The 18,878-nt window shown below is 41.0% G+C and overlaps 1 protein-coding gene across 10 annotated transcripts in view; it reads right to left on the minus strand.

Annotated features, from left to right (window-relative positions):
• Positions 1-18,878, minus strand: part of GABPB1 (GA binding protein transcription factor subunit beta 1) — an 85,763-nt gene that overhangs the window by 43,088 nt on the left and 23,797 nt on the right. Inside the window, exons 1-2 of one of the 10 annotated variants that reach the window (XM_017896188.1) lie at positions 10,747-10,904; positions 8,936-8,997 (exon numbers count right to left, since the gene is read on the minus strand). The exons of 8 other annotated variants lie outside the window; for them this stretch is intronic. The gene's annotated coding sequence lies outside the window, so the exon portion shown is untranslated. Of the gene's footprint in view, positions 1-8,935; positions 8,998-10,746; positions 10,905-18,878 lie in introns of those variants that run through there. One more of the 10 variants, XM_017896187.1, reaches the window with a different exon arrangement.

Genomic DNA, 18,878 nt, shown 5'->3' on the forward strand with positions numbered 1-18,878 from the left:
AAAACAACTACAAACAATGATTAAAGACATTAAGATATGTCAGGCCGGGCGCGGTGGCTCACGCCTGTAATCCCAGCACTTTGGGAGGCCAAGGCGGGTGGATCACGAAGACCAGGAGATCGAGACCATCCTGGCTAACATGGTGAAACCCTGTCTCTACTAAAAAAATACAAAAAATTAGCCGGGCATGGTGGCGGGCGCCTGTAGTCCTAGCTTCTTGGGAAGCTGAGGCAGGAGAATGGTGTGAACCCGGGAACCAGAGCTTGCAGTGACCCGAGATTGCACCACAGCACTCCAGCCTGGGCGACAGAGCAAGACTCCATCTCAAAAAAAAAAAAAAGATATGTCATAATGGAATACTGTAGTGATTTATTTATTTTACATTATGAAAAATTTGTAATATACATAAAGTAGACAGTCGTATAATAAACTCCCACAAAGCCAACATTTAGTTTAAATATTATCAATTTTTGGCCGACTCATTTCCCACCTCCACCCACTGTTTTGAAGCAAGTGTTAGACATTATATCATATTATCTCTAAATATTTCAGTACAGATCTCTAAAAGATAAAAATATTTAAAAAATAATACTATATATATTCATTTGAAAATATTTACAAACAGTATGTAACAGTTTAAGAATCAGGACTCTAAGTTGTATATATACCATGATCTTAACAGAAAAACACTTGGGGTCGAGCGTGATGGCTCATGCCTGTAATCCTAGCACTTTGGGAGCCCGAGGCAGGTGAATCACCTGAGGTCAGGAGTTCAAGACCAGCCTCGCCAACACAGTGAAACCCCGTCTCTACTAAAAATAATAATAATAAAAAAAAAGAATTATTTTTGGTGTGGTGGCTAACGCCTGTAATCCCAGCCACTCAGGAGGCTGAGGCAGAAGAATCACTTGAACCCAGGAGGTGGAGGTTGCAGTGAGCCGAGATTGCCCCTTTGCACTCCAGCCTGGGCAACAAGAGCAAAACTCCGTCTCAAAAGAAAAAAGAAAGAAACAATTAAAAAAAAAAACAAAACTTGGAGACAATACACCATGGTAATGAAAATTATGAATTTTCCCTTTTTTCTACTTTTTTCTAAGTTTTCATTTTTTATAGCAAGCATATATTACTAATGTAATATTAAAACTTTTATTAAAAAGCATTTTTTCAAAATTAGGTTACAGATAAGGTGATAAAGTCTTTAATGTACATTAGATATTGAAAGCATTTTTCATAGTAAAAGTATGTAAAATATGACTCCAAGTAAAATTTAGCATATTATAATCATGTGTACATGTATGAAAATATTCCAAATTTAGTTGCCTACAGTCTCATAAGAAAACAATTTCAATAATAACAAAAACAGTCCCTAGCATCTTGCTCTTTATCTGCGTTGTCTCATTTTATCTGAAGTGCCTTAACAAGATCACTATTGTCTCCATTTTGCGAGGAAGCAAGTGAAAAATAAAAAGATTTACGAAAGAACACTAATTTTGATCTTAAAACCCAACTCATATTCTCAGTTCTTCCTGTGTCCTAAGTTGGAGAACACTGGGAATCTGCTGGGATATAAAGGGCATGTCCTCCAACGATTTAAGTTTAGTGTCTCCCAGTGTAATTCCTTTGAACAGAAAAATAAATCATCAATGAACTCTGGTATATTTGGATTTTTCCCCCACGCCCATTTTACTTAATGGAGTTTTTTTCCCCTTTATTTTTTTTAAAAAAATGATATTTTCAAATATTATATCCATATATGTATCTCCCATATACCGCTTTTTCAGAAAACCACTAGATGACACATTCCACCAAAACCAAGAGTAAACCAGAAAGAGTAATCAAGGCCTTCAGGAAATAAAGGATCCAACATAAACAGAATAGGAGAGAGTACCCAAAATGATGGTGAAGGGAGACCCCAAGACAACAACTGTGACACAGGCATAGAAAGCAAACCCAGATGGGAGCCAGAGAACACAGTTCCAGGAAGGAGGTCTCCAAGGAAAAGACAGGCTGGTAAGTCTCCCAAGAAGAGAATGAACGCCAGTGGAGTTTGGGATTGGTTAATGACGGATATAAGAAAACTAAGAAAAGAAAAAACTAGACTATTTTTCAGAGGGGAGAAAAAAACTATACCATAAAGGTATACATGTCTCTTGTATAGTTTTTCCTTTACACACACACACACACACACACACACACACACACACACACACACACACACTTCCTTTGTGGTACAGACGCGGATTAGCTAAGAATAACAGTTCCTGGGGTGTAATGTAGAGCAAAATTTTCAGTGTAATCATATTGAAAAGATAAATGGTGAGGGAAAAACAGCTGAAGCCTCATCTTCGTAAGTAGAAAGTCAAAAGGTATCTGATGTGGAAAAAAATCAAGAAATAGCATACATTTGTTATTTAGAAATACGAAGAGCTAAAAGATCCATAAAATGGAGACCTCTGGGAAAGAGGGTTCTGGGGTGGGAAAAAATAACACAACTGAGTATAGGATTTTCATCAGAAGGCTTATATTTTTTACTTTTCAACTATGCGCCATTTAATTTTTTTCTTCCTTAAAAAAAGTTTTTTTGTTTTTTTTTTTTTTTTTTTAGACCGAGTCTCGCTCTGTCGCCCAGGCTGGAGTGCAGAGGCGCGATCTCGGCTCACTGCAAGCTCCGCCTCCCAGGTTCACGCCATTCTCCTGCCTCAGCCTCCTGAGTAGCTGGGACTACAGGCGCCCGCCACCTCGCCCGGCTAATTTTTTTGTATTTTTAGTAGAGACGGGGTTTCACCGTGTTAGCCACGATGGTCTCGATCTCCTGACCTCATGATCCGCCAGCCTCGGCCTCCCAAAATTCTGGGACTACAGGCATGAGCCACAGTGCCCTGCCAAAAAAGTTTTTATTTTTATAGATTCAGGGTGTACGAGTGCAGTTTGTTACATGTATATATTGCATAGTGGTGAAGTCTGGCCTTTTAATGTGCCCATCACCTGAAGAGTGAACACTGTACCCAACAGGGAATTTTTCAACCCTTGCCCTTCTCCCACCCTCCCTATTATTACCCACTGTATATCCATGTATAACCACTGTTCAGTTCCCACTTATAAGTCAGAACTCTGCACATATACTTTCATAAAAATAAAATTACAGGGCTGGGCACGGTGGCTCACGCCTATAATCCCAGCACTTTGGGAGGCTGAGGCGGGCAAATCACAAGGTCAGGAATTCGAGACCAGCCTGGCCAACATGGTGAAACCCCATCTCTACTAAAACTACAAAAAATTAGCTGGGCGTAGTGGCAGCCGCCTGTAATCCCAGCTACTTGGGAAGCTGAGGCAGGAGAATTGTTTTGAACCCAGGAGGCAGAGGTTGCAGTGAGCCAAGATCACACCACTGCACTCCAGCCCAGGTGACACAGTGAGACTCCATCTCAAAAATAAATAAATAAATAAAATCACAATAAACAAACACGTTTACTGTACATAAGAATTATACAGTTTAAAGTCATCTCAACACATCCTTGTGTTCTCAGAAGTAACCACTATCCAAATGTTTAGTGTGCATTCTTCCAGATCTTTTCTATGCGTATAGAAACACATACACACAATGCTTACTTCTTTTTAAACAAAAACACACAAAGGGGTCAGGAGGGTGGGTAAAATAAAAAATTAAAATTCAAAACACACAAAAGGGATCATACTATATTGTTTGGCAACTTGCTTTTTTCCCCATTCACAAGCAATCTTCTTTTTTTCATTTTATTTTTTTGAGATGGAGTTTCACTCTTGTTGCCCAGGCTAGAATGGAATAGCGCAATCTTGGCTCACTGCAACCTCTGCCTCCCTGGTTCAAGCAATTCTCCTGCCTCAGCCTCCCAAGTAGCTGGGATTACAGGCATGTACCACCAGGCCCAGCTAATTTTTGCATTTTTAGTAGAGATGGGGTTTCAACATTTTGGTCAGGTTGGTCTCAAACTCCTGACCTCAAGTGATCCATCTGCCTTGGCCTCCCAAAGTGCTGGGATTATAGGCGTGAGCCACCACTCCTGGCCAATCCTCTTGTTTTATCAGTGAAATCTTCCTGTGTCAGTACACACAGTCTTTTTACTGGCTGCACAGTACTATGGAGTGTGACCGGCTGAATAATGCTCCCCCAAAGATGTCTAGATCCTAATTCTCAGATCCTGTGAATATGCTACCTTACATGGCAAAAGGAACTCTGCAGAAATTATTAAATTAAGGATCCTGACTAGGGTGGTTATCCTGGATTATCCAAGTATGATGTAATCACAAGAGTTCTTGTAAGAGGGAGACAGGAGGATCAGAATAGGAGATGTGACACTGGGAGCAAAAGGTCACAGTCAGGGAGAAGGAAGCAGAGATCAGAGAAAGGATGAGAGAGATGTGAAGATACTATGCTGTTGGCCTTAAAGATGGAGGAAGGGGCCACAGGTCAAGAAATGCATGCATTCTTTAGAAGCTAGAAAAGGAAAGAAAACAGATTCTCTCCTAAAGCTTCCAGAAGGAACAGTCCTGCCGAAATCCTAATTTTAGGTCTTCAGACTTCCAGAATTATAAAATAATAAATTTGTGCTGTTTTAAGGCACTAAGGTTGTGGCAATTTGTTATAGCAAATAGGAAATTATTACACTATAGGAACAGGAAACAAATATACAGTATATTATTTATATGATCCTATTTTAATTTTTCATCTTTACAAATAGTGCTGCAATACACACGAGTTAGCACTGTTCTAGAAATTATTGTGAGAAGCAGGATTGCTAGACTTGCTTAAAATCACATTTTAATTGTGATTAGACACTGCCAAATTATCTACCAAAAAATTGTAGCAACTTATACTCCCACTATCAGTGTACAAGAATAACTGTTTCTCCACAAGGTCTCCACTCCCCACAGCCAGAACCTTGATCTCAGAGCCAGATCTTCCTAAAGTCAAGACCAGTTCCAATGAAATCATACTCACAAAGTTGATAAAAAAACTTCCTTCTAAGATAACTTCCTTTCAGTAACCATAATCTGAGGACATCCCACTACCACACAAGGAGAGAAAAAGACTTAAGAAGTAAAAGATGCGGCAACCCTTTTATCACTTTTAAAGTCTGCATTAAAAGGGCATTCTGTAGTCCCAGCTACTCGGGAAGCTGGGGCAGCAGAATCACTTGAACCCAGGAGGCAGAGGTTGCAGCGAGTCAAGATCACGCCACTGTATTCCAGCCTGGGCAATAGAGCAAGACTCCATCTCAGAAAAAAAAAAAAAAAAACGTTCAATAAATAATCCATTGAATGAACAATATTTGGCACACAGTAGAAACTCCAGAAATACTTGGAATAACCAAAAACATCATAACATTTGACTTTTTTTTAATGTAATCTAAATTTCACAAACTCTAGAAAATATCATAACAGAATGCTTACTGAATACTTACGTCAACCTTGTTGTAACAAAATTTCTTATAACTAAACAAGGCTGGAACTTGCCTGAATATTATCTTTTTATTGGCAGCAACTCAAATTGACAGATGTGACCAAAAAAAAAAAAAAAAAAAAATCTGAGGTCAATCCTGTTTTTTAGTCAAAAGAGAAAATTGTGAATATAATAAATGTAGATACTGGCTTCGTCTAGGACCCTCAGAATTACTCTTGGACCTGCCAAGTTAGCATAGAAAAATCTAGGCAGGAAGCCAGAACTTGTCTAATAACTAGCAATAATATTACAAAGCAAAATCAGCTCAAGACCACCCTCAATGACAGTAGATCAAATCAGTACACCAAACTGAGTTCAAAGGTTTCAAATGGGTATATTCTAAAATTGAGGTACCCAGGCTGGGTGCAGTGACTCATGCCTGTAATCTCAGCACTTTGGGAGGCCAAGGCTAGAGGATAACTTGAGGTCAGGAGTTTGAGAACACCCTGGCCAACATGTTGAAAAATACAAAGAAAAAAAAAATTAGCCAGGTGTGGTGGTGCATGCCTGTAGTCCCAGCTACTCAGGAGGCTGAGGCAGGAGGATCACCTGAATCAAGGAGGCGGAGGTTGCAGTGACCCAAGATTGCGCCACTGCACTCCAGCTTGGGCGACTGAGCAAGACTCCATCTCAAAAAAATAAAAAAGAACTGAGGTGTCCAATACAGTAACCACTAGTTATACAAGGATACTGGGCATTGAAATGTGGCTAGTCCAAATTGAGATGTGCTATAAATATAACATACCAGATTTTGAAGACTTGCTAGCAAGAAAATATGTAAAATATCTCATTAATAACTTTTATACTGATTACTTGATGAAACAGTATTTTGGAAGGGCCAAGCGCAGTGGTTCACACCTGTAATTCCAACACTTTGAGAGGCTAAGGTGGGTGGATTGCTTGAGGCCAGGAGTTCAAGACCAGCCTGGGCAACATGGCAAAACCTGGTCTCTACAAAAAATACAAAAAAATCAGCCAAGCATGGTGGCACATGCCTGTAGTCCCAACTACTTGGGACACTGACGTGACAGAATAACCTGACCTAGGAAGTCAAGGCTGCAGTGAGCCGTGATCACACTACTGTACTCCTGTCTGGGCAACAGGAGTGAGACCCTGTCTCCAAAAATAATAATAATAATATTTTAGATACAAGCGATTAAACGCTATTACGAAAATTAATTTTGCTGGGCACAGTGGCGTGCACCTGCAGTACCAGCTACTTGAGAGGCTAAGGCAGGAAGGTTACTTGAACCTAGGAGTTCGAGACTGTACTGCACAGTGGCTACTAGAAATTTTTAAATTAAATCTGTAGCTGCAGGCACCACTGCAGAGGAATGGGAAATTGCTACCCTAGGATCAGGCCCATGGGGGAAATGGGAAACCTTGGTACTGCAGTACCTGCTGGCCCATCATTTTTACGAGCCATGACAATAAAACCAATCATAATTAATAGAATGCACTACTCTCACTACAGGCTCCAGAAGACAACATAGATGCCCTTTTTTAATCCCTGCCTAAGGGAAAGAAAAAAAACACGTGCAGAGGCAAGAAGTGGCCAAGGACCCACAGTGAGGCAGGGAGAGGTCATTCACCCTTTCTATGCCTCAGTTTACACATCTGTAAACTGAGGGTAATAGCACAACCTCTCTCACAGGGTTGTTCTGAGAATTAGAGGCAATTAGCCAGGCACAGTTGCTCCCAATATTTGGAGAGGCTGAGGCAGGAGCATCCCTTGAGCCCAGGAGTTCAAGACCAGCCTGGGAAACACAGAGAGAGACATCATCCCTCCCTAAAATAAAAAAAAAAAAAATAGCTGTATATAGTGGTGTCTCCCTGTAGTCCCAGCTACAGCTACTCAGGAGGCTGGGGGGTGGGGGGAGGATCACTTAAGCCCAGAGGTTTGAGGCTTCAGTAAGCCACGACTGTGCCACTGCACTCCAGCCTGGGCAACAGAGTCAGATCCTGTCATTCATTCACTCATAAATAAATAAAATTTTAATTTTAATTTTAAAAAAATGGCTGGGTGTGGTGCTCAAGCCTGTAATCCTAGCACTTTGGGAAGCCAAGATGGGTGGATTGCTTGAGCCCTGGAGTTTGAGACCTGCCTGGGCAACATGGCAAAACTCTTGTCTCTACAAAAAATACATAAAAATTAGCGGGGCGGGTGGCTCACACCTGTGGTCCTAGCTACCCAGAAGGTTGAGATGGGAGGATCACCTGAGCCCAGGGAGGTCAAGGCTGCAGTAAGCTGTGATTGCACCACTGCACTCCAGTCTAGACAACAGAATGAGACCTCATCTCAAAAAAAAATTTTTTTAATGAGTTCATTGACGGCAAGCACCAGGCCAACAGTAAGTGCTCAATAAATCTTAGTTACTGCTGTCTCCCACTGTTAATGACCTGCATTCGGTGAGTGCTGTGTGCCCAAGCGCCATCTCCCTACACACAGTCCTAGCAGTAGGGGCTGTACTGCCTATACTCACATTACAGATGGGAAAACCAAGGTTTGGAAAAGTCACCTGACCAAGGTCACAAAGCTAGTAGGTGAGACATTCAGCCTCAAAAGTGGGCTCCCCTGGCTTTGAAGCCCCTCCAGTGATCCACTGCCCTGACTGCTCCCAATGTCTCTGTGGGTCTTTTTTTTTGGTTTTTTTTTTTTTTTTTTTTTTGAGACAGAGTCTCACTCTGTCGCCCAGGCTGGAGTGCAGTGGCGCGATCTCAGCTCACTGCAACCTCCACCTCCCGGGTTCAAGCAATTCCCCTGCCTCAGCCTCCCAAATAGCTGGGATTACAGGAGCATGCCACCACGCCCGGCTAATTTTTTTGTACTTTTAGTAGAGACGGGGTTTTACCATGTTGGCCAGACTGGTCTCAAACTCCTGACTTCAGGCACTCCACCCGCCTCGGCCTCGCAAAGTGCTAGGATTATAGGTGTGAGTCACCCCGCCTGGTCTCCATGGTTCTTTTTATGGGCACAAGTTACGGTTATAGTACCAGCTGTTTAGAAAATAGTTAAAGGAGGTTAGCTAGACCCAAGAATCTCTGGCTCCTTGGGGAAACTGTGGGATTATGAGTAGGCGGTTTCTTGTCTCCACTTTTTAGAAGGCCGGCCCCACTAGACATGCGTAGCTCCCTGAAAACACCATGCCCAAGGAAGGTGTTCAGTAATGGGTGTTCCTTTCTGACTCTAAATGTCAGGTCCTAAGTAAATTTTGTGATTTACAAAAGGTGAAGTCCCTAAAGGATCAAATGTGCTTTGAGGGTGTCAGGATGAAGCTGTTTCCATGAGGAAGACGGACAAGTGTACCCCATGGTAAGTGGGACTAGATCAAGATTTGGCCTCCAATAGTCAGTAACTACAAACTGGACAAATAATATTTTGAGGGCACTAAGGCAATATGATGCTATGTCAAAAAAAAAAAAGGCACGGTTAAAAGCCAGAAGTTGAGACCCCACCTCTGCCAGATCAGCTGTGTGACCCAGGTGCAAATCTCATCACTCCCTGTCTGGTTCTGTTTCTGTGGATGTAGAATAGAGCAATCAATGGCAAAATAATAATAATAATAATAACATGTGGCTCACTATATTTCTACTGGAGAGAGCTGTTCTAGAATCATTGGTCAAACTTCTTTTTCTTTTTGAGACCGAGTCTCCCTCTGTCACCCAGGCTGGAGTGCAGTGGCGCAATCTCCGCTCACTGCAAGCTCCGTCTCCTGGGTTCATGCCATTCTCCTGCCTAAGCCCCCTGAGTAGCTGGGACTACAGGTGCCTGCCACCACGCATGGCTAATTTTTTGTATTTTTAGTAAAGACGGGGTTTCACCCTGTTAGCCAGGATGGTCTCGACCTCCTGACCTCGTGATCCGCCCACCTCGGCCTCCCAAAGTGCTGGGATTACAGGCGTGAGCCACCATGCCCGGCCTGGCCAAACTTCTTGAAGTCACTAACTTTAGAATATGCAAGAAGTCACAATGTTTAAAATAAGATATAAGGGTTTTGGGTTTTTTTTTTTTTTTTTTTTTAAGATGGAGTCTGGCTCTGTCGCCCAGGCTAGAGTACAATGGCATGATTTCAGCTCACTGCAATCTCTGCCTCCTGGGCTCAAGCAATACTTCTGCCTCAGCCTCTCAAGTAGCTGGGATTACAGGCGCCCACTACCATGCCCAGCTAATTCTGTATTTTTAGTAGAGACAGGGTTTCACCATGTTGGCCAGGCTAGTCTCAAACTCCTGATGTCAGATGATCCAACCACCTTGGCCTCCCAAAGTGCCAAAAGGAATGAGTCACCATGCCCAGCCAAGGGGATTCTTTTAGAAAAATTTCATCTAGGCCAGACATGGTGGTTCATGCCCGTAATCCCAGCATTTTGGGAAGCCAAGGTGGGAAGATTGCTCAAGCCCAGGAGTTTGAGACCAGACTGACTGAGCAACATGGTGAAATCCTAATCTCTCTAAAAATTTTTAAAAATTCGCCAAGAACCGGGCATGGTGGCTCACGCCTGTAATCCCAGCACTTTGTGAGGCTGAGGTGGGTGGATTACCTGAGGTCAGGAGTTTGAGACTAGCCTGGCCAACATGGTGAAACCCCCATCTCTACTAAACAATAAAAAAAAAATTGGCTGGGCATGGTGGCATGCACCTGTAATCCCAGCTGCTGGGGAGGCTGAGGCAGGAGAATCACTGGAACCTGGAAGGTAGAGGTTGCAGTGAGCTGAGATTGCGCCACTGCACTCCAGCCTGGGCAACAGAGCGAGACTCCATCTCAAAAAAAAATGAAAAACAAAAATTAGCTAGGGTTGGTGGCATGCTCCTGTGGTCCAGCTACTCAGGAGGCTGAGGTGGGAGGACTGCTTGAGCCTGGGAGGTCAAGGCTGCACTGATCACACTCCTGCATGCCAGCCTGGGCAACAGAGCAAGACCCTGTCTTTAAAAAAAATAATAAAAACTGCACATGATGAACTGCCCGTTATGGTGCTGAATACGCTTTCCTTCTAAAAACCATAGGAGGAGACAGGCTTTATCCTTGGAAGATTTCACAAATTCATTTGACAAGGAAGGAGCCCATAGATTCTACTAAATCCTCCTCATCTTTGCCACTGACTGTGCCTTTGCCCAATTCAACTATCAGTTGCTTTTAAATCACATGAATGTATCCCAGGAAAAAAACAGAGGCTTCAAAAGAGTGCAAGTAGAAGATAAAGAAAAGGCTAGAACTCTACTGGAATTAGCCAGAAGATGCCTTTGATTTAATCAGGGAAGTATAACTTACCTGCTTCCTACAAAGTTAAGCCAATAAACTGCTGGTTCTTGTGAGTCACAAAAATGAACCATCAATATTCTCCTCAACAAAAAAAAGAATGCATACATTCTGATCCTTTCTTCTCGGGAGTTCTCATATCCATCCCCTCCTCTCTACTACCTCTGGTCTCACACACTCATTGCCTCATACCTTAAACATCACAATGGTCTCTCAGCTGACCTAACTCAATTTCTCCATCCTGCTGCCAGGCAATCCCCCTAAAATACGATTGTATTCAATCAAACATTTCTATATTTGAACCTCTACACAGTACCTGCCCTTAAAGAATTCACCATCGAGTAGGGAAGACGTATGTCTCATGATTCCCTTGTCCAAAATCCCCACCAATACAATCATTCTGAAGAACAACTTATGAACATCTAGTAGAGTTTAAGATGTGCTGATCAGGCGTGGTGGCTCACACCTGTAATCCTAGCACTTTGGGAGGCTGAGGTGGGCAGATTAACTGAGGTCAGAAGTTCAAGACTAGCCTGACCAACATGGAGAAACCCCGTCTCTACCAAAAATACAAAATTAGCTGGGCGTGGTGGTGCACGCCTGTAATCCCAGCTACTAGGAGGGCTGAGGCAGGAGAATCGCTTGAACCTGGGAGGCAGAGGTTGCAGTGAGCTGAGATCATGCTATTGCACTCCAGCCTGGGCAACAAGAGCGAAACTCCATCTAAAAAACAAAAAAGCTGTGCCTACTCTTTGACCTAGGGACTCCACTGCTAGCTACCCTATATTGGTATACTCTTAAACACATAAACAAGGAAAGGAATGTTTATAAAACATTATTGTAACCGGAAAAAAAAAAAGAAACTCCAAAAAACCTAAGTATCTGTAAACAAAAAAATTAAATTTTCATTATAAAAATTTTCAAATATAGAAAATATACATGCGTATATATAATATGTACTGTATATGTGTGTTTGTGTGTTTGATTATACACACACCTCTATACCCATCACTGACATTCTAAATTAAAAGCTGGTCATCTTGCTTCATCCTACTCCTTTCTTTAAAAAAAATAAAAAATAAAAAGGGACTTTACAGTTTACACATGTTGTATTTGGTTACTCTATCTCGAAATCAAGTTTATTCTAGGACACTTTCCCTTTCTCCCATCTACCTCTCCCGTTTTTCTCCCTCATGACATTGATTTGTTGAAGAGAATGGTTGGTTCATCTGTACCTCATACTGAGTTTTTTTAATTTCTTCCTCAAGATAGCATGTAATTTCTTGATCTTCCATATGCCTTACAAACTAAGTCTCTGAAGTTAATTAAAATTCAGATTTAAAGTTTTAGACAAAAAATTTCAATAGCAACAAGCTTGATATTGAAGCACATCAGGAAGCACATCTTTTTTGGCTCACTTTTAATGATACTAAGAATAATAGCTAGGTTAGTGATAGTCTAATCCTTCCAATGTAAAGTTATATTCTTTTAGCCTGAGGCCAACTAGTAATCTAGTTATCTGTGGAATCGTACTTTGGCTCCATGGGAATATCCAATTCCCAATCAAACATTTTTGTCTAACAGTTTTAGCACCCATTAATGATCCTGGCCCAAAGTAATTATTCATAACAGGTTGTAACAAATTGTCACTTTCAAATTCTTTAATTCCTTCTACATGATTTGGCATTCCTCACTAAATATAAAATGGTTCCCACTCAAAAGGCAGTTCAAATATATAATTCTTTTTCATTACCAATTTTCACAGTAAAGAATAATAGCCACCTAGCCACCTCCATTTGTTCTATTTATTGTTATATAATCATTTTCTCAATAAATTATTCTCCTTATTTCTTCTGATGTTCAAATTGTCCCAGTTTTGGCCAAGGAGAGCCTTTTCAATTTGGCTTTTCCATCTTTGAAAGCTTTCTTGGTTTTGGCACAAGCTGTTCCAGGTTCATTATGTATGTCCCCTGCCCCAGACCCAGAATCAGTCATTTCTTCAAGGAGTCCTGGATTATTTCAAGTACAAGTATTTAAAGACCAAAAATTAGGGTATTAGAAGAGCTCACATCTACCAAGGTGACAAAGTGTTTCTAAGTCCTCTCAGTGGACAGAGCTAAGGAACAAATTTATATGGATTAAGAAATGTGTATTATAAATGATGAATTCATATTGACATTTATAATTCAGGTTCAAAATTACAGGTTTTGTGCTTAGCTTCTTTGATTTTATACATGTATCTCTATTGATTACTAATACATTCACATAAAGACTTACTGGCTTTATCCTATAATACATATCATATGGTGTCAAAATTAAAATACCAATATTACAACTAGCAATAAAATGAATAAAGGTGGGGTTTTTTTTTGCAGTTCTTTTATCCTTAGTATATATGCCATTTAGTATTAAGCTCCAAAGTCACCTGAAATAGTTTTTCTCCATGTATTTAAATAACTATTTTGATATACACATGGATGCAATTGTTCAAGTTTGTCTTCAATTTTAAGGATTTAAAAATGGCCGGGCGCGGTGGCTCAAGCCTGTAATCCCAGCACTTTGGGAGGCCGAGGCGGGCGGATCACAAGGTCAGGAGATCGAGACCATCCTGGCTAACACGGTAAAACCCCGTCTATACTAAAAAATACAAAAACCTAGCCGGGCGAGGTGGCAGGTGCCTGTAGTCCCAGCTAATCGGGAGGCTGAGGCAGGAGAATGGCGTGAACCCGGGAGGCGGAGCTTGCAGTGAGCTGAGATCTGGCCAGGGCACTCCAGCTTGGGTGACAGAGCGTGACCCCATCTCAAAAAAAAAAAAAAAAATTGATTTTACTATAATTTTGAATGTGTATTTACTAATTCAAAATCAAAACTAAATAATAAAAAAACACATTCAGAAATCACATTTCCATCCCTACTTCATGTATTTCCCATACCCTCTACCATAGGGTAACAATGTTATTAGTTTCTAATTTGTCTTTTCAGTGTTTCTCTTTGCAACATATACAAATTTGCATATTCTCATATTCTTATTCTCCACACTTCCACTCTACCTTTTTTTTTTTTTCCTCAAGGCAGGATATCATTCTGTCACCCAGGCTGGAATGCAGTGGCATGATCATGGCTCACTGCAGCCTCGACTTCTCAGATGCAGGTGATCCTCCCACCTCAGCCTCCCAAGTAGCTGGGACTACAGGCCCGCATCACCACACCCGACTAATTCTAATTTTTGGAGAGATGAGGTTTTGACATGTTGCCCAGACTGGTCTCAAACTCCGGGGTTCAAGCAATCCTCCCGCCTCAGCCTCCCAAACTGCCGGGATTAAAGGCATGAATCACCATGCCCAGCCACCATTCCCTACTTCTCACACCGAAGGAACATACTAAACACATTGTTCTGTACTTTGCTTTTTTTCTCCATTTAATATGTATCCTGGAAAATACTGCACAGAGATTTTTCTCATTCTGTTTTACAAGTGCATAGTAGTCGGCTATGTGAAAACACCATCACAAACTTTTTTTGTTTTGTTTTGTTTTGTTTGAGGCAGAGTCTCGCTCTGTCGCCCAGGCTGGAGTACAGTGGCGCGATCTCAGCTCACTGCAAGCTCCGCCGCCCAGGTTCACGCCATTCTCCTGCCTCAGCCTCCCTAGTAGCTGGGACTACAGGCGCCTGCCACTGCGCCCGGCTAATTTTTGTATGTTTAGTAGAGATGGGGTTTCACCATCTTGGCCAGGATGGTCTCGATCTCCTGACCTCGTGATCCGCCCACCTCGGCCTCCCAAAGTGCTTGGATTACAAGCGTGAGCCACCGCGCCCGGCCCATCACAAACTTTTTAATTAAAAAAAAAAAAAAAACTAGTTATCTCTTACTCTAGCAATCACAAGATCTTGCCTTGCAATTTGAGTCCCTCTGTCAAGTGCCTCACACATTTACTTCATCCATTTTTCTCTTAATATAGGGCCCTGACAGTCATCTGATTTTAAACAATTCTCCTTCCTCATCCCATACACACTTACCTTATTCCAGACCCAATGTCTCCCCTCATACGATTTTTCCACTTTAGAATGGTTACATCCTTTCTCTCCAAATTCTATACTTCAATCAAAGCCCATTTTTAAATGATCTTTTCTCCAACAAAACTTTCTGAGTTCTTAAATTTCCTCAGCAATTTATAGCATAATCTACATGTTTCTCCTTCATTCAACAAACAAATGTTTACTCAGCATATGAAGAGCAAGGAGCTTATGTTCTGGGATAAGAACTTCACAATAAAGAAGTAAAATAGTAGTAGTGGTGGTTGTGGCAGTGATAAATGGAATGAAGAAAAAGTAAGGCAGAGCAAGAAACAGAGTACTAGATTAGGGATAGGGAATTGCCATTTTGGAGAAAGTGATTACAAAAGGCCTCTCTGAGGAGGTGACAACTGAGTAGAAACAGGAATGAAAGGGAAAAGCAAACCAAGGGAGGATCCAAAGGAAGCATCATGATGCACAAGTCATTTTCTTGGTTGCTTAGCATCAAAACACCTTCTTGTCCTTGGGGAATTCCCTTCCATAGGAATCTTGAAAGAAGGCAGAAACCTCTGTCTACTACCGAGTACTGCCTTCCTTGCTTCCCATATGGCAAGGGTACCGTCGTATGACCTCCACTCCACAAGAGAAGCATCTGTGCTGGACCTCAATGTGGAAGATAGTGCATTAAAAAAGCAGAGAGTGTGTAGAACCCTTTGTGGCAAACATGGCAGCAGATTCCAATGACAGTAGTGGTAGCAGCTTCTTCCTGTGATAAATTCCTTTACTGTTAAATTAACCAGAGATTATTTGACTACTTAGAACTAAGAATTCTGGCTGACCCTGGTGATCCAGGGAAATGGAACAGCAAATGTAAGGGCCCTGAGCTACAGTGAAGAAGTATAACAGCAAATGCAATCATAGAAATACGAATGGGCTGGATCACATAGAGCCTTATAGGCACTAGTAAAGAGTAAATTTTATTGAGATTACTACCGAGTTGTCAGAAAGTTTTAAACAGGAGAGTGTTGTGATGTGATTTACATTGCTAAGAGACTACTCCTGTTATCATATGGTTAATACATAGTGGAAAGCAAGAACTGAAGCAAGAGTACTAGTTAGAAAATTATTCCAGGCAAGAGCTGCTGGCACCTCAGGTCTGGATGATATCTGTGTGGTTATTAGACAATTTACCTTTAATTACTATATATTTAAGTTAAATCTAACATCATATTTTGTGCCTTCCATTTGTCCCCTGTTCAGTTTTCGGTTGTTTTGCTTTGAAATAGAGTCTCGCTCTGTCCCCCAGGCTAGAGTGCAGTGGCATGATCTTGGCTCACTGCAACCTCCACCTCCTGGGTTCAAGCGATTCTCTTGCCTCAGCCTCCCAAGTAGCTGGGATTACAGGCATGCACCACCATGTTCGGCTAATTTTTGTATTTTTAGTAGAGACGGGGTTTCACCATGTTGATCATGCTGGTCTCAAACTCCTGACCTCAAGCAATCCACCTGCCTCGGCCTCCCAAAGTGCTGGGATTATGCCCACCCCCGGTCCAGTTTCTTTTCTCTCCTTTGTTGCTGCTGCCTTCTTTTACCTCAATTCTTTTTTAACATTCTATTTATTTCCTCTACTGATTTGGAAGTTACACTCTCTGTTTCTGTTCTTTTACTGGTTTTCTAGAAATTATACCATGCAGTAAAGTCTAATCAAAATATTTATTCTCTCTTTTCCCAAAAAATCTATAGATTTTAAAAGACATAAGCAACACATCAACCAAATGCAATATGTAGACCCTGTTTGGATTCCAGTTTGAAAAAAACAAATATAATTTTTTAAATAATTTTTTTAGATAATTGGGAAAATGTGAATACTGTGTAAGTATGTAATGCTAAGAATTATTATTAATTTTTTTTCTGTATATTGATACTGGTATTATACTTTAAGCCCATACCTTTATGAGCAAGAAAAATATTACGGGGTTAATAAGTGTATTGTTATGACTTACTTTAAAATACTTGGGATATATATAAAAACAACTTTGAGTCATCAATCATAATGTTGTAAGGTGGGTAAATAAATACGTAAGGTTATTATACTCTTCTCTCTTTACATATTTAAAATTTTCCATAACAAAAGAGTTTTTTTTTTTTAATTATCTATCCTTCTAGGTAAGACAAGAACCTTAAATCCTAGACTCTATCCTACTTGTTATTCCCTTGTTTTTAAACCATTAGACGTTTTTACTATGTTTAATGCAATCCATATTCATTTTCATTCTCTTTTTTTTTTTTTTTTTTTTTTTGAGACGGAGTCTTGCTCTGCCGCCCAGGCTGGATCAGTGGCCGGATCCACTCACTGCAAGCTCGCCTCCCGGGTTTAACGCCATTTCTCCTGTCCAGCCTCCCGAGTCAGCTGGCTGCGGCGCCGCCTCGTCGCACCGCAGTTTTTTGTTTTTTTTAGTAGAGACGGGGTTCAACCGTATTAGCCAGGATGGTCATCGATCTCCTGACCTCGTGATCCGCCCGTCTGGCTCCCAAAGTGCTGGCATTACAGGCTTGAGCCACCGCGCCGGCCTCATTTCATTCTCTAAATACGTGTCATTTTCTTTACCTTTCATTTACTCTTCATACATTTCATTTTGTGATTTGGGATCAATTTCATTCTGTCCTAAGTATATCCTTTAAAAACGTACTGTCCAATATGGTGCATGTGGCTATTTAATAAAAATTAAATAAAACTAAAAATTCAGTTTATTGGTTACACTAGCCATATTTCAAGTACTCAATAGCCCTATGTAGCTTGTGACTACAATATTGGACAGCACAGACAAAGAACATTTCCAGGCCAAATGTGGTGGCTCACAACTATAATCCCAGCACTTTCTAGGACTGAGGTGGGAGAATCACCTGAGCACAGAAATTTGAGCCTGAGCAACATAGCAAGACCTCGTCTCTACAAATAATTTTAAAAATTAGCCAGGTCGAGGTCATGTGCATCTGTGATCCCAGCTACTCAGGAGGCTGAGGTAGGAGGATCGCCTGAGTGATCACATTATTATCACATTATCACATTACTTAATCCATAAATATATTGTTTTTAGCTCAGTGAGCCATGATTACACCACACTCCAGCCTGTGTGAAAGAGTGAGATCCTGTCTCAAGAAAAAAATAAATAACATTCTCATTTCCACAGAAACTTCTATTGAACAGTGCTGATTTAAATGATCTTTCATGGGTGAGATGTTGATGACAAGTTGTTTTTATCTGAAAATATCCTTATTTTACCATCATTCTTTAAATATATTTTCACTGGGCATAAAATTCTAGATTGACAGGTAGTTTTCATTTCATATAGCAGATGTTTCGCTGTCTGCTGACTTCCACTGTTGCTGTTGAAAAGTCATCCTGCCAGGCGCGGTGGCTCACTCCTGTAATCCCAGTACTTCGGGAGGCTGAGGCAGGTGGATCACCTGAGGTCAGGAGTTCGAGACCAGCCTGGCCAATATAGTGAAACCCTGTCTCTACTAAAAATACAAAAAATTAGCTGCATGTGGTGGTGGGCGCCTGCAATCTCAGCTACTAGGGAGGCTGAAGCAGGAGAATTGCTTGAACCCGGAAGGCAGAGGTTGCAGTGAGCCAAGATTGCACTCCAGCCTGGGCAACAAGAGTGAAACTCCATCTCAAAAAAAAAGAAAATAGAAAGAAAAGAAAAGTCATCTATTACTCTAATTCTTGCTCCTTTGATGGTTTTCTTTTTCTCCAGCTACTTTTGGCTTTCTGTGACTTTATTACAATGTGTTTAGGTGTGGACATATTATTATCCTAATTAGGATTCACTGGAATTCTTGCATCCTGGTTTGGTATTTTTCCTTGGTTCTGGAAAATATCAGCCATCATCTCTTCAAATGTCCCATTCTCTCTTCCTTTCCTTCTGGAATTCCAATTAAGACTCTCTCACTCTATCCCCATATGTCTTACACTGTCTTCTATAATTCCCATCTTTTTGCCTCTAGCCATCATCTGTGCTACATTCTGGATAATTTTATCTAATCTATATTCCAGTTTGATCATTTTTCTGATGTGTCCAATCTGCTGCAAATTGAATCATTAGGTTTTTAATTCAGTTACTTTATC

This window comes from Rhinopithecus bieti, unplaced genomic scaffold (assembly GCF_001698545.2).
Source record: "Rhinopithecus bieti isolate Rb0 unplaced genomic scaffold, ASM169854v2 scaffold_27781, whole genome shotgun sequence".
In the NCBI taxonomy this organism is placed as follows: Eukaryota; Metazoa; Chordata; class Mammalia; order Primates; family Cercopithecidae; genus Rhinopithecus; species Rhinopithecus bieti.